General features: G+C 48.9%; 1 protein-coding gene across 1 annotated transcript in view; it reads left to right on the top strand.

Moving 5' to 3' along the window:
- Nucleotides 1–16,225, top strand: part of LOC147717786 (complement factor B-like) — a 472,008-nt gene that overhangs the window by 376,044 nt on the left and 79,739 nt on the right. The window lies entirely within an intron of this gene.

The raw sequence follows: 16,225 nt of genomic DNA, 5'->3' as shown, positions 1-16,225 counted from the left end.
ATTTAGCAGAGGGTGGACACCTGGTCCACTGGGCACTGTGGAAAAGAGCATCAGATGCCAAGATGTCCTGGAGTTGTGGCTTTCTTTGGTGTGATGTTTACACACAGGACTCTTCATACCCTTTTTCAAAGCTGCCCTCAGGGATAGGGGCTCCCAACATTTGGAGACTTTCTGCTGGACTCATTTTGGGGAGCATGCCCTCTTGCCTACGTGTAAATATAAGGATTACCCTGAGATGCTGGTCAGGGAGGATAGAAAGGGAGAAGAGGAGTACTTTCTCTTCCTGCCGACTGGGACGGATTTGTGCATTCAAAAAGAGATATTAACCTGATGGCTGCAAAAAATGAGCAACACTGTGACTGTTATTATTTTTTCAACAGCACTTTTACTTATTAGCAACATCTTGGAACTGTGTAAGAAAAAGCTATTAAGCATTACTTTTGTACACAGTACACAGTTCTTGGTTTGTATTCGGATTTCTGGTGCATGCTGGGAACTGTAGGATTTTATCCTTGTCACATGTCCATGGGGAGTTAAGGCTCTGAGCCATTAACAAAATATATTATGGTCACCTGTGAAGAAGGCTGTTTAGCCGAAACACGTAAGGAATATGCTGCCAGTACACTGAAATAAATGCCAAGATGTCCTGGAGGTGTGATATATATGGTCATATCATCAAGGCCGTGGGACGTTCGAAACACGTCATGGCAGTCTAGCTTGGTGGCAATAAAGAAACTTTGAAGCACGAATTGGGTCTAAGCTCGTTTTTGTCAGTGAAGGAATGTGTAACGAGTAATTCAAAATATATATATATATATATATATATATATATATATATATATATATATATATATATATATATATATATATATATATATATATATATATAATTTATTTATTTTTCCAAAAATAACTTCAAATCAAGGAAAAACTTGGACACCCAGGGCTTCTGGCAAAGAATTTATTTGGCAAGTAGAAAAACGACGCATTTCGCCATTACAGCTTGATCAAGCCGTAATGGCATCACCAAATGCGATGCAGTGCGTGCAACGAAATTCGTTTTATTTATTTATATGTTTACTTACCTGTTAAACTCCGTAATCCATACATTACTACCCCCCACCCTGCCCCTCCTTCTCCCCACGTCACTGCCCTGCAAGAACTCCTACTGCAGACCGCGGCTGATAGGGACTCGAAGAAACCTCAAACTCTCCCAATCTTGTGCTGAGGTCTGAATGGCTGCCAACACTTCAACCAGGAAGTGTTGGCAGCTATCTTGGGACTTGGCTTCAGCCGAGTTCCTGAAAAAACATTAAAAAAGAAAAGGGGGCAGGGTAGGAATACTAATAATAATAATAATAATACTGATGCTTGTAAAGCGCGAACAGCTACCTCACAAGGAGGTGTCCCGGCGCTAGTAGAGAGCTTTCAGCTTAAGACAGAAACTAGGTGAAATGCTTAGGTTTTTTGCATAAAAAGCCAGGTCTTTAGGAGTTTCTTAAAACTTGCTTATGTCGAGGTGGATTGAATATCCAGAGGCAGGGCGTTCCAGAGTTTCGCCGTGCCGGCAGAGAAGGATCTGCCCCCAAGTCTGGCCTTCCTAACTCTTGGTATGGTTAGCTGAAGCAGGGAGTTTGAGCGTAAATGTCTTTCCTGATGGTAGCGGGGGAGTCTAAGTTTTAAATAGTTAGGGCATATGCCTTTTAGTGCTCTAAACGCCAGAGTAAGAGCTTTGAATTTAATTCTGCTCGCCACTGGGAGCCAGTGCAGTTCCCGCAGGTGCGGAGAGACATGATGTTTAAAAGGAATCGATTTTATGAGTCTCGCAGCCGCATTCTGCACGGTCTGCAGGCGCTGCACCAGATATTTGGGCAGACCAAGGTAGAGGCCGTTCGAGTAGTCTAGTCTAGAGGTAACTGTAGCGTGGACTACCGTTTTACGGCAACCAGCCGGTAGGAAAGACAGAAATTTGCGAAGGTTCCTGAGTTTGTGAAGGCAACATGTGGAGACCTGCTGAACATGCGAGGAGAAAGAGAGGTTAACATCCCATCTTACTCCCAGGTTCTTCGCATTGGTTCCAGGGACTGGGGCTGGTCGCATTTCGGAGGGCCACCATAGGTCTGGAGAAGGACACGTATTTTTTCCAAAGAATAATACTTCCGTTTTGGATGCATTCAACGTAAGTTTGTTAGTATTCATCCAGTTGGCTATATCTTGAAGGCAGCCCTTAATTTTGCTAAAAGCAACCTCAGATACTTCATGAAAGGGGAAGACTAATTGAGTATCATCGGCATAAGAGATTGCCTTGACCCCCCATTTGGCGATCAAGGTAAAAAGTGGGGCCAAGTAGACATTAAAAAGTAACAGGCTGAGCGCAGACCCCTGGGGGACACCACACCAGAGACGTTTTGGTTTGGAGGAGAAGGTGCCTAGTGCAACTTTCTGGGAGCGATCTGTTAAGTAGGATTGAAGCCAGTTCAGTGCTTTACCCTCAAGACCTGTGTCTCTTAGCCTCAACATCAATCTTCCATGGTCCACTGAGTCAAATGCGGCCGATAGATCCAGGAGCACCAGCATAGCTGATGCTCCTGCGTCTAAAGACCATCTAATCGACTCAGCAACCTCAATAAGGGCCGTCTCGGTGCTGAAACCGGTCCTGAAACCTGACTGTGTTTCATGTAGGATTCCGTTTTTCTCTATGAAACTGTTCAGTTGACGCTGAATCAGCTTCTGGCACTGGGACAGGAACAGACTAATTTGCATACAGCCAGGTTCTGAAACTGGGATGGTGCAGTGAGCTAAAAAACGGTGTTGGATCTAGCCCTGATCTCTTGACTGGGTGAGAGTATTCTGTTTAATTCAGAGACTCTGTCCCTCACCACCCCTTGTTGTAAATATTTTTGTCCACCCTGAGCGTGGAAGGGTATACTCAGATGTGAGTCCCTTGCTCATTGCACCATCAGGATTCAAGCAAGCCGGGCCGAAGAGGCTGAAATGCCAGAAACCGGTCCCCGGTAGCTTGTTTCCTTCCCAGTGTAAGAATTGGCTTTTGTAGTTTGGTTTGCCCTGTTCCCATCATGCACTGGGACAGGAACAGACTAATTTGCATACAGCCAGGTTCTGAAACTGGGATGGTGCAGTGAGCTAAAAAACGGTGTTGGATCTAGCCCTGATCTCTTGACTGGGTGAGAGTATTCTGTTTAATTCAGAGACTCTGTCCCTCACCACCCCTTGTTGTAAATATTTTTGTCCACCCTAAGCGTGGAAGGGTATACTCAGATGTGAGTCCCTTGCTCATTGCACCATCAGGATTCAAGCAAGCCGGGCCGAAGAGGCTGAAATGCCAGAAACCGGTCCCCGGTAGCTTGTTTCCTTCCCAGTGTAAGAATTGGCTTTTGTAGTTTGGTTTGCCCTGTTCCCATCATGCACTGGGACAGGAACAGACTAATTTGCATACAGCCAGGTTCTGAAACTGGGATGGTGCAGTGAGCTAAAAAACGGTGTTGGATCTAGCCCTGATCTCTTGACTGGGTGAGAGTATTCTGTTTAATTCAGAGACTCTGTCCCTCACCACCCCTTGTTGTAAATATTTTTGTCCACCCTAAGCGTGGAAGGGTATACTCAGATGTGAGTCCCTTGCTCATTGCACCATCAGGATTCAAGCAAGCCGGGCCGAAGAGGCTGAAATGCCAGAAACCGGTCCCCGGTAGCTTGTTTCCTTCCCAGTGTAAGAATTGGCTTTTGTAGTTTGGTTTGCCCTGTTCCCATCATGCACTGGGACAGGAACAGACTAATTTGCATACAGCCAGGTTCTGAAACTGGGATGGTGCAGTGAGCTAAAAAACGGTGTTGGATCTAGCCCTGATCTCTTGACTGGGTGAGAGTATTCTGTTTAATTCAGAGACTCTGTCCCTCACCACCCCTTGTTGTAAATATTTTTGTCCACCCTAAGCGTGGAAGGGTATACTCAGATGTGAGTCCCTTGCTCATTGCACCATCAGGATTCAAGCAAGCCGGGCCGAAGAGGCTGAAATGCCAGAAACCGGTCCCCGGTAGCTTGTTTCCTTCCCAGTGTAAGAATTGGCTTTTGTAGTTTGGTTTGCCCTGTTCCCATCATGCACTGGGACAGGAACAGACTAATTTGCATACAGCCAGGTTCTGAAACTGGGATGGTGCAGTGAGCTAAAAAACGGTGTTGGATCTAGCCCTGATCTCTTGACTGGGTGAGAGTATTCTGTTTAATTCAGAGACTCTGTCCCTCACCACCCCTTGTTGTAAATATTTTTGTCCACCCTAAGCGTGGAAGGGTATACTCAGATGTGAGTCCCTTGCTCATTGCACCATCAGGATTCAAGCAAGCCGGGCCGAAGAGGCTGAAATGCCAGAAACCGGTCCCCGGTAGCTTGTTTCCTTCCCAGTGTAAGAATTGGCTTTTGTAGTTTGGTTTGCCCTGTTCCCATCATGCACTGGGACAGGAACAGACTAATTTGCATACAGCCAGGTTCTGAAACTGGGATGGTGCAGTGAGCTAAAAAACGGTGTTGGATCTAGCCCTGATCTCTTGACTGGGTGAGAGTATTCTGTTTAATTCAGAGACTCTGTCCCTCACCACCCCTTGTTGTAAATATTTTTGTCCACCCTAAGCGTGGAAGGGTATACTCAGATGTGAGTCCCTTGCTCATTGCACCATCAGGATTCAAGCAAGCCGGGCCGAAGAGGCTGAAATGCCAGAAACCGGTCCCCGGTAGCTTGTTTCCTTCCCAGTGTAAGAATTGGCTTTTGTAGTTTGGTTTGCCCTGTTCCCATCATGCACTGGGACAGGAACAGACTAATTTGCATACAGCCAGGTTCTGAAACTGGGATGGTGCAGTGAGCTAAAAAACGGTGTTGGATCTAGCCCTGATCTCTTGACTGGGTGAGAGTATTCTGTTTAATTCAGAGACTCTGTCCCTCACCACCCCTTGTTGTAAATATTTTTGTCCACCCTAAGCGTGGAAGGGTATACTCAGATGTGAGTCCCTTGCTCATTGCACCATCAGGATTCAAGCAAGCCGGGCCGAAGAGGCTGAAATGCCAGAAACCGGTCCCCGGTAGCTTGTTTCCTTCCCAGTGTAAGAATTGGCTTTTGTAGTTTGGTTTGCCCTGTTCCCATCATGCACTGGGACAGGAACAGACTAATTTGCATACAGCCAGGTTCTGAAACTGGGATGGTGCAGTGAGCTAAAAAAACGGTGTTGGATCTAGCCCTGATCTCTTGACTGGGTGAGAGTATTCTGTTTAATTCAGAGACTCTGTCCCTCACCACCCCTTGTTGTAAATATTTTTGTCCACCCTAAGCGTGGAAGGGTATACTCAGATGTGAGTCCCTTGCTCATTGCACCATCAGGATTCAAGCAAGCCGGGCCGAAGAGGCTGAAATGCCAGAAACCGGTCCCCGGTAGCTTGTTTCCTTCCCAGTGTAAGAATTGGCTTTTGTAGTTTGGTTTGCCCTGTTCCCATCATGCACTGGGACAGGAACAGACTAATTTGCATACAGCCAGGTTCTGAAACTGGGATGGTGCAGTGAGCTAAAAAACGGTGTTGGATCTAGCCCTGATCTCTTGACTGGGTGAGAGTATTCTGTTTAATTCAGAGACTCTGTCCCTCACCACCCCTTGTTGTAAATATTTTTGTCCACCCTAAGCGTGGAAGGGTATACTCAGATGTGAGTCCCTTGCTCATTGCACCATCAGGATTCAAGCAAGCCGGGCCGAAGAGGCTGAAATGCCAGAAACCGGTCCCCGGTAGCTTGTTTCCTTCCCAGTGTAAGAATTGGCTTTTGTAGTTTGGTTTGCCCTGTTCCCATCATGCACTGGGACAGGAACAGACTAATTTGCATACAGCCAGGTTCTGAAACTGGGATGGTGCAGTGAGCTAAAAAACGGTGTTGGATCTAGCCCTGATCTCTTGACTGGGTGAGAGTATTCTGTTTAATTCAGAGACTCTGTCCCTCACCACCCCTTGTTGTAAATATTTTTGTCCACCCTAAGCGTGGAAGGGTATACTCAGATGTGAGTCCCTTGCTCATTGCACCATCAGGATTCAAGCAAGCCGGGCCGAAGAGGCTGAAATGCCAGAAACCGGTCCCCGGTAGCTTGTTTCCTTCCCAGTGTAAGAATTGGCTTTTGTAGTTTGGTTTGCCCTGTTCCCATCATGCACTGGGACAGGAACAGACTAATTTGCATACAGCCAGGTTCTGAAACTGGGATGGTGCAGTGAGCTAAAAAACGGTGTTGGATCTAGCCCTGATCTCTTGACTGGGTGAGAGTATTCTGTTTAATTCAGAGACTCTGTCCCTCACCACCCCTTGTTGTAAATATTTTTGTCCACCCTAAGCGTGGAAGGGTATACTCAGATGTGAGTCCCTTGCTCATTGCACCATCAGGATTCAAGCAAGCCGGGCCGAAGAGGCTGAAATGCCAGAAACCGGTCCCCGGTAGCTTGTTTCCTTCCCAGTGTAAGAATTGGCTTTTGTAGTTTGGTTTGCCCTGTTCCCATCATGCACTGGGACAGGAACAGACTAATTTGCATACAGCCAGGTTCTGAAACTGGGATGGTGCAGTGAGCTAAAAAACGGTGTTGGATCTAGCCCTGATCTCTTGACTGGGTGAGAGTATTCTGTTTAATTCAGAGACTCTGTCCCTCACCACCCCTTGTTGTAAATATTTTTGTCCACCCTAAGCGTGGAAGGGTATACTCAGATGTGAGTCCCTTGCTCATTGCACCATCAGGATTCAAGCAAGCCGGGCCGAAGAGGCTGAAATGCCAGAAACCGGTCCCCGGTAGCTTGTTTCCTTCCCAGTGTAAGAATTGGCTTTTGTAGTTTGGTTTGCCCTGTTCCCATCATGCACTGGGACAGGAACAGACTAATTTGCATACAGCCAGGTTCTGAAACTGGGATGGTGCAGTGAGCTAAAAAACGGTGTTGGATCTAGCCCTGATCTCTTGACTGGGTGAGAGTATTCTGTTTAATTCAGAGACTCTGTCCCTCACCACCCCTTGTTGTAAATATTTTTGTCCACCCTAAGCGTGGAAGGGTATACTCAGATGTGAGTCCCTTGCTCATTGCACCATCAGGATTCAAGCAAGCCGGGCCGAAGAGGCTGAAATGCCAGAAACCGGTCCCCGGTAGCTTGTTTCCTTCCCAGTGTAAGAATTGGCTTTTGTAGTTTGGTTTGCCCTGTTCCCATCATGCACTGGGACAGGAACAGACTAATTTGCATATAGCCAGGTTCTGAAACTGGGATGGTGCAGTGAGCTAAAAAACGGTGTTGGATCTAGCCCTGATCTCTTGACTGGGTGAGAGTATTCTGTTTAATTCAGAGACTCTGTCCCTCACCACCCCTTGTTGTAAATATTTTTGTCCACCCTAAGCGTGGAAGGGTATACTCAGATGTGAGTCCCTTGCTCATTGCACCATCAGGATTCAAGCAAGCCGGGCCGAAGAGGCTGAAATGCCAGAAACCGGTCCCCGGTAGCTTGTTTCCTTCCCAGTGTAAGAATTGGCTTTTGTAGTTTAGTTTGCCCTGTTCCCATCATGCACTGGGACAGGAACAGACTAATTTGCATACAGCCAGGTTCTGAAACTGGGATGGTGCAGTGAGCTAAAAAACGGTGTTGGATCTAGCCCTGATCTCTTGACTGGGTGAGAGTATTCTGTTTAATTCAGAGACTCTGTCCCTCACCACCCCTTGTTGTAAATATTTTTGTCCACCCTAAGCGTGGAAGGGTATACTCAGATGTGAGTCCCTTGCTCATTGCACCATCAGGATTCAAGCAAGCCGGGCCGAAGAGGCTGAAATGCCAGAAACCGGTCCCCGGTAGCTTGTTTCCTTCCCAGTGTAAGAATTGGCTTTTGTAGTTTGGTTTGCCCTGTTCCCATCATGCACTGGGACAGGAACAGACTAATTTGCATACAGCCAGGTTCTGAAACTGGGATGGTGCAGTGAGCTAAAAAACGGTGTTGGATCTAGCCCTGATCTCTTGACTGGGTGAGAGTATTCTGTTTAATTCAGAGACTCTGTCCCTCACCACCCCTTGTTGTAAATATGAATCAGCTTCTCGAGCATTTTTCCGGGGGCTGCTAGCAGGGAAATAGGGCGCAGGTTGGTCAGGTCGTCAGGAGCACCATTTGGCTTTTTTTTTTAAAGGGAGGAGGGTGGCATTTTCCAGCAGTCAGGGAACATGCCAGTTTCAATGGATGTGTTCCAAATATGAAGAAGAGGTTCAACAATAGCTGCCGACATCATTTTCCAGAGTTTTGGCGGACAGGGGTCGTCTGGGCCTCCAGATTTACATTTATTTAACTCACTCATGGCCTCTTCACGGGAGATGTGATGGAGTTGGGCCAAGGGAGGAGGTGGTGAAACTTTTATTTCTGAGTCCGCCATTACAGTGGGCGTGGGGTTTGAAAAGGTCTCATAGACCTGGATAATTTTTTTGTCGAAAAAGTCCGAGATGTCTTCGCATAGTCTCTCTGAAGGGGTAATCTCAGTGTCAATGGCTCTTGGTTTAAAAAAGGATTGAACAATCTTAAAAACTTCTTTGCTAGATTGTTCACCTTGTTGGATGGAAGTCACAAAGAATAATTTTTTGGCTTTTTTTATAGATTGATGTAAGCCTCGTAGTGCTTTTTTGTAGCAGTTTTTTGCTGCTTCACAATAGTTTGTCCTCCAAAGGCGCTCCAGCTTTTTGCAATAGCTTTTTTTCTCCATCAACTCTGCGGAGAACCAGGGGGCAGTAGGGGATTCTCTGCGAGATGTGGCAGTTTTGGCAGGAGCGATGGATTCCACTGTGTTACCTATCCAGCGGTTTAACAGCACTGCATCGGAGTTCACATCCGATGTCAGTGGGGGGGGGGGGCAGCTGCAAGAGCAGGACATAAGGTGTTAGCAGATAATTTAGCCCAATTTCTACATATGTAGGAACGTTTGCCTGTTTTCTGGGAATAGGACGGAAGGGGGATGGAGAAGGGAATTAAAAAATGATCCGTCCATACCAGGGGTAAGGGAGGAAGGGAAGTAGAGTCCAAAACGTTGGAGAAAATTAGGTCCAATATATGGCCAGCTCGGTGCGTGGGTTCTGAGATAATTTGCGTTAGGTTAGCGGCTTGTAGCGTTGAGATAAGTTGACTAGTCTGGAGGCCATCAGGCCTGTCGGCGTGGACATTGAAGTCACCGAGAACCACATAGTGAGGGTGGGCTAGGGAGCTTTGGATTATTAGATCCCAAAGTTCGCTGGTGCGTGTCGAGGGGCAGTCCGGGGGTCTATAGATGAGCAGACCGGCTAGGGATAGTTGCGGGTTAATTTGTAGGCAGAAGTGTAGCCCCTCTATACCAGGGATAGTGGTGGGAGCAGAGGATGTCATTATAAATTTATCTTTGAAGATAATGGCCACTCCACCGCCTCTTCTGTCTTCCTCTCTATTGCTCTGGTCTTGGGGTCCAAGAGGGACCTTGCCAGGGCAAAAAGGCATTTTTCTTACTTTTTCACCAAAATTCACAAGGATCTGCATCTCCAGCAAACGTTGTTAAAAAAGCAGACTCCTGTGCTCGTTTAGAAAAGATTTCCCGGGTGGGCCAGGCCTGGGGGTATTATTTAAAAAAAAAGGAGTACGGTTCCCCCGCCTGAGGCTCTTTGAGCCCAGGGGACCACCACCTCCCCATGGCTTTATTTACAAAAATGGAGAGGGATGTCATGCAAAGTCGCCTCCTGGACTTCCTAGGACCACCAACTTACCGGGCAATAAATTAAAGAATTTGCGGGGACTGCATGGGCTGCCCAAGCTCCTAGGACCTTTACCTCTCCGCGGCCTATGAAATTAATACAAGTGGGAAGGGGCCAGGCAGCCCCCTACCTGGGTCTCATATGGCCCCTGGGACCACTACCTCCCCTGGTCCAGTCCTGTGAATACAGGAGGAGAGGGCACAGTAGGAAAACCCTGACCCCTTAGCTCTGGTCTTGGGGTCCAGGGCAAAAAATTATTATTTTTAGATTTTCACTGAAAATCATGACGGATCCATGACTCCAGCTAATATGTAAAAACAAAAAAGTGCAGACTCCTGCGCTTGTTTTGAAAAGAGCCCCCGGGTGAGCCAGGTCCCAGGGGCATGGTTTAAAATAAAGAGGGGGGGTGAACCTATTAAGGATTTTTGAGCTCCGGCGACCACCACCTCCTTGGTTCTTTATTTATAAAAATGGAGGGGAAGCGTGCGGAACCCTCTCCTGGGCTCCCTAGAAGCCCTGGGTACCACCACCTCACTGGGGCAATACATTCAAGTATTTGTGGGAGACCGCTTGGAATCCCGAGATCCTGAGACCACCAACTCCCTGGGGCCTGTGAAATTAGTACAAGTGGGAGGGGGCCATGTGCCCCCTACTCCTGGGCCACATACGGCACCGGGGACCACCACCTCCCCTGGTTTAGCCCGTGAGTACTCGAGGATGGGGCCCCCTCCTTGAGCCATTCATGGCCCTGAGGATCGTCACCCCCAAGGGTTGGCTCCCTATGTCCTGGGGTCCCCACACCGGGACATAGTTGTTTGCTCTTACTTGGCAGGAGCATTGACAGCTCCTGCCAAGTCAGAGCAAACACAAACTACTCTCCCAGCAAACACAAGCTGTCAAACCTCTCCCGCTTGCTGGGAGCGGAATTTTCATCTGTTTCCCTGCCCGCTTTTAAGCAGGCGGGGAATCAAATGAAACAATCATTCTCACACACAGGGAGCTGTATGTTTAGCAGCTCCCTGTGTGAGAGCTTAATGCCAGCTCCCACTGGAGACTGGGAGCCGGCAGGGACTGTGGGGACATTCAAGCTCCCCCAGCAGTACCAAATTCTGCTGACTCTGTGCGGCTCCAGGGTACCCAGCATTTTAAGGCCAGGCCACAAGGATTGGTTACATGGGGCTGAAAACGGCTCATGGAGGGGGGCCACCTTCCCCATTGACTTGGGGCCGATCCCCGAGGGATGGGGTCCCCAGGGCTGAAATTGGCCTGTGAAATTGGCCTGGGGAGGGGGCTGTGCAGCCCACTCACCTTCTAAAATAGTTAGGCGGACCTCCCCACCCACCATACTAGTAGGCAAAAGTATTCCTGCCTTTTGCCAGGATGATAGACGGCTTACCAAGGGCTCCCTCATAGCGTTTTCCACCGATGTTGGTGGTGCGTTATTCATGCTGAGGAATATGAGGACATCTCCACCAGAAAAAGAACACTTTCCTCATGTAGCTCAGAGGTCGTACGCTTGTTTGGTGGAGATTTAAGTCTTTGTAGTCTCGTTGTCCTCTCTATAAGAGGATTCATGTTTTCACAGATTTCTGGATAAAATGGCAGAAGGACCAGTCACTTTGCCAAAATGCACACAAGGTCACTGGACACATTTGCTCATAGTCCATTACGCAGATGTAGTGTAGAATATGCACTGGATATCTACTCAATGAGGTAGCAGTTACTAATGAACCAGAAGAAATGACTCCACTTGAGTAGATATTTTGTGCATAACTGTTGACTTGTTGGGTAAAGGGGCAGGTGCAGTTCCGATGTGACCCAGTCACTCACACAGCAACTGACACACCTACACAGACACTAAGATACCCACTCACACACTCAGGCACTCACACACCCACTGAAAGAGCCATTCAGACATTAATAAACCTACTCACAGACCCACTCAGACACTCATGCACCCACTCACACACCCACTCACATACCCACCCACAGACCCACTCTCACACCTATTCACAGAACAACTCAGACACTCTCACATGTACTCACAATCCCACTCAGACACCCATGCACCCATTCACTGATCCACCCAGACACACTAACACCCACTTACAGACCCACTCTGAAACTCTCTTAGCCACACACAGACATTCATGCACCGACTTAAATAACCACTTATGCTCTCTCACACCCACTCACAGACCTACTCAGAGACTCACACACCCACTCACAGACCTACTCAGAGACTCACACACCCACTCACAGACCTACTCAGAGACTCACACACCCAATCACAGACCCTCTCAGAGAAGCACACACCTACTTCCAGACCCACACAGAGACTCACACACCCACTCCCAGCCCCACACACTCATGCACCCACTCGCAGACCCACTAAGACTCACACACCCACTCACAGACTCATTCAGACACTCATGCACTCACTCACAAACTGACTGACAAACTCATGTAGGCACTCACAAACCCATTCAGACACTCACTCACTCAGTCACTCACACACCTTCTCAGACACCCACTCAGAACGCACGCACCAACTCACAGACCCACTCAGACACTTGAGCACTCAAAACCCCGAGTGCAGGCTTTTGTTGTTAGCAGGCTTGATTATGGTAATGCTGTTTTGGCTTCCACCAATCAGACATTACTACAGGCTATAAGCTACAGGTCGTGCAAAATACTGCGGCATGGCTTATTTAAAATCTTCTCCCAAGATCTGTATTTACCCCACTTCTAAGAACGTTACACTGGCTGGAGAAGTGTGGCTCAATGGTTAGAGCGGCAGACCCTGATGCAGAGGTATGCCCCGGGATCAGGGTTCAATTCCCCGTCTTGGCTGGTCTTGGGCTCAAAATTCCACGGACCTGATAATTTTCGCCTCGGTGCCTATTCCAATCATGGAGTCCCACTCTGCAACTCTGGGCAATAGCTTGCTTAATCTCCACAACGCTAAGGATGCCTGGTCTCCACCTTGGGGGTGCCCAGGAGTGGACGCCTCACAGGGAAAGCCAGGATGGGTTCCACAGCGGTATTCGTACAAGCGCCTTGAGACACTTGCGGGTGAGTAGTGCGCTATACAAGTATCAATTTACATTTAAATTTTTACCCATCAGAAAAATAATTATATTCAAGATCTGTTGCCTTACATATAAAGATACAGCTTTAGTGGAGAAAGGACCAACTGCCTGATTCATGAAAGACCCGTTTTGCGAGTCTCTAATAGCGATTCACCCTAGTGCAACGCCTCAGGAACGTCGGAATCCAGGAGAAGGCACTGGAATGGATCATCTCCTTCCTCGCTGGAAGAACACAGAGAGTCTGCCTACCCCCGTTCAGGTCAGAGGCCACCGAAGTCATCTGCGGCGTTCCGCAAGGCTCCTCGCTCATCCCCACCCTCTTCAATGTCTACATGAGCCCCCTTGCGGCCATCGCACGCCAGCACAACCTCAACATCATCTCCTACGCCGACGACACACAGCTGATCCTCTCCCTGACCAACGACCCCGCCACCGCCAGAGCCGACCTACACGAAGGGATGAAACACATAGCCGAATGGATGATGACCAGCCGCCTGAAACTGAACTCAGACAAGACGGAAGTTCTCATCCAGGGCTCCTCGCCCTCCGCCTGGGACGACTCCTGGTGGCCACCCGCCCTGGGCTCCGCACCCAAACCAACAGACCACGCACGCAACCTGGGCTTCATCCTGGACTCCTCCCTCTCCATGACCAGACAAGTCAACGCCGTCTCCTCGTCTTGTTTCAACATCCTGCGCATGCTACGTAAGATCTTCAGGGGGATCCCCACCGAGACCAGGAAGACGGTCACCAAGGCCCTCGTCACCAGCCGTCTGGACTACAGCAACGCCCTCTACGCCGGAACCACCGCCAAGCTCCAGAAGAGACTCCAGCGAATCCAGAACGCCTCAGCAAGACTCATCCTCGACATCCCCAGACGAAGCCACATCTCCAGACACCTGAGAGACCTGCACTGGCTCCCGGTCAACAAGAGAATCACCTTCCGCCTCCTCACCCACGCACACAAAGCCCTGCACAACCAAGGCCCGAGTTACCTCAACAGCCGCCTCAACTTCTACGCTCCCACACGCCACCTTCGATCGACCAGCCACGCCCTCGCCGCCGTCCCCCGCATCCAAAGAGCCACAACAGGAGGAAGATCCTTCTCCCACCTGGCCGCCAAGACCTGGAACTCCCTCCCGACCCACCTCCGCCTGACCCAAGACCACCTCGCCTTCAGGAAGCAGCTCAAGACCTGGCTGTTCGAGCAGTAGCAGACCCCCCCCTCCCCAAGCGCCTTGAGACCCTCCGGGTGAGTAGTGCGCTATATAAATGCTATGATTGATTGATGATTGATTGATTCATAAGGAATCGCTATTAAAGGCTCGCAAAACGGGATTCATGTAGGAATAGCAACATTTTTTGCGATTCCTACTGATTCCTTATTTGCGATTAGCAAATTGCTAATCACAAATAAGGAAAAACTCCCCATTCATTCCTATGGGCCAAAAGGCCCATAGGAATGAATGGGGAGTATTCCTTATTTGCGATTAGCAATTTGCTAATCGCAAATAAGATAGCGATTTAAAGGGTGCTAGGGGTGTCCAAAGGACACCCTGTAGCACCCCTTAAATGCACATTTGAACAGGTGTTGCGCACACACATGTCCAAAGGACATGTGTGTGTAATATGCAAAAGAAAAAAATACACTAAAGTGCTTTTTACTCTTTTTTCGCAATTTACCACCAAGTCAGACTTGGTGGTAAATTGCAACCAAATATTGCGATTTCGCAATTTCTAATTGGTTGATGAATTGCATTTATGGAATCTCTATTAGAGATTCCTTAAATCCAATTCCTCTCAAATATGCGATTTCGGTAATAGCGATTTTTGCATTTGGGAAGATGAATTCCAAATGCAAAAATCGCACTCGCAAAGGGCCAGATTCTTAGAATCTGGCCCTTTGCGAGCGCAATTACATTTGATGAATCAGGCCGCAAGCTTCCTACACCTGAAGCTTAAACGCTATCTCCCTGTCAGGAAGTTGCGATCATTGGGTAAAGATCTACTTACCATTCCCCGCATCGGTCGATTAAGGTGTGGAGGCAGGTCTTTTTCTTACCTTGAACCCACCTACTGGAATAATTTGCCTTTACAGATCCAGCGCATACACAGTTTACTCCAAATTCAAGCAATTATTAAAGATTTACCTTTTTTAATCTTGCTCTCTGATCCTGCTGTTGTGTTTACCCTTAGTACTGAGACATCCTGTGTCTAGTTAGCCATTTAAAGAGCGTGTGCATTCCGTTTTCATTGATTGCTCACTTTAACCCGACCTGCGCATTGTTTGTAAGATCCCCCGGCGCCCTGCTCTGCCCTCCCCTCCATTTTGTGATTGTTGTTGTTGTGCTCCGTCCCTTGAGCCCGCCACGCCTCCCAGCTGAGCCGCCCTCCCACTAGCGTTAAAGCGCGTCCTCTGACCACGCAGCGCCGTGATTCACTCCTCGCTTCTGGCTCGAGTGATCGCTCCCCTGCCTGCGCTCCCTGTACAACTTGGTATCGGTATTTGTCAGCTGCTGTGCTAACAAGCTTTGCGTCCTAAGAGCGTGTGCATTCAATCCTCATTGCCTGATTATTTCTCATGCTGCACTGTGTCCAATTCTGGCGATTTGAGAGCGCGTGTATTTAGTTTGTTTTCATATTGTGATTTTCTCATAGCTGCACTGTGTCTAGTTAGCCATTTAAAGAGCGTGTGCATTCCGTTTTCATTGATTGCTCACTTTAACCCGACCTGCGCATTGTTTGTAAGATCCCCCGGCGCCCTGCTCTGCCCTCCCCTCCATTTTGTGATTGTTGTTGTTGTGCTCCGTCCCTTGAGCCCGCCACGCCTCCCAGCTGAGCCGCCCTCGCCCCTCCCCCTCCACCTTCCATATATGACAGCCACTCCCGCGCGCAGCGTTCACGCGCAGCGACCGCGCCCAACCCGCGCCGAAGGTGCGCCAAAGGTAAGCCCGTCTACGCCCGTCCGCGCCTGGACCGCGCCCTGCGCCAGACCCCCTGCCCTTCGCGCTGCCCAGCCCTCCCGCATTACCTACGATGCCTCCACCCTCCTAGCCCTCAACCCCGGCCGCTCCCCCAACTGCGTCCTAGCCGCTCCTGGACACACCCATGGACCTTTCTCCTGCTACTCCTGCAGATTCAGCGGCACCGACAACATCTCCGCTACGACCACACCACAGAGTCCCGATCCCAACCACCTACAATGCATCCTCCTCAACACTCGATCGGTCCACAGACACGCCATCGACCTATGGAATCTACTAGACACCATCTCTCCAGACGTCGCCTTCCTAACAGAAACATGGATGAACGCCTCCTCCGCCCCAGACATCACCATTGCCATCCCTGAAGACTATAAGATCACACGC

Source organism: Lissotriton vulgaris, chromosome 5 (assembly GCF_964263255.1).
Source record: "Lissotriton vulgaris chromosome 5, aLisVul1.2, whole genome shotgun sequence".
Classification (NCBI taxonomy): domain Eukaryota; kingdom Metazoa; phylum Chordata; class Amphibia; order Caudata; family Salamandridae; genus Lissotriton; species Lissotriton vulgaris.
The sequence above is the reverse complement of the archived record's forward strand: the minus strand, read 5'-3'. Positions and strand labels throughout refer to the sequence as shown.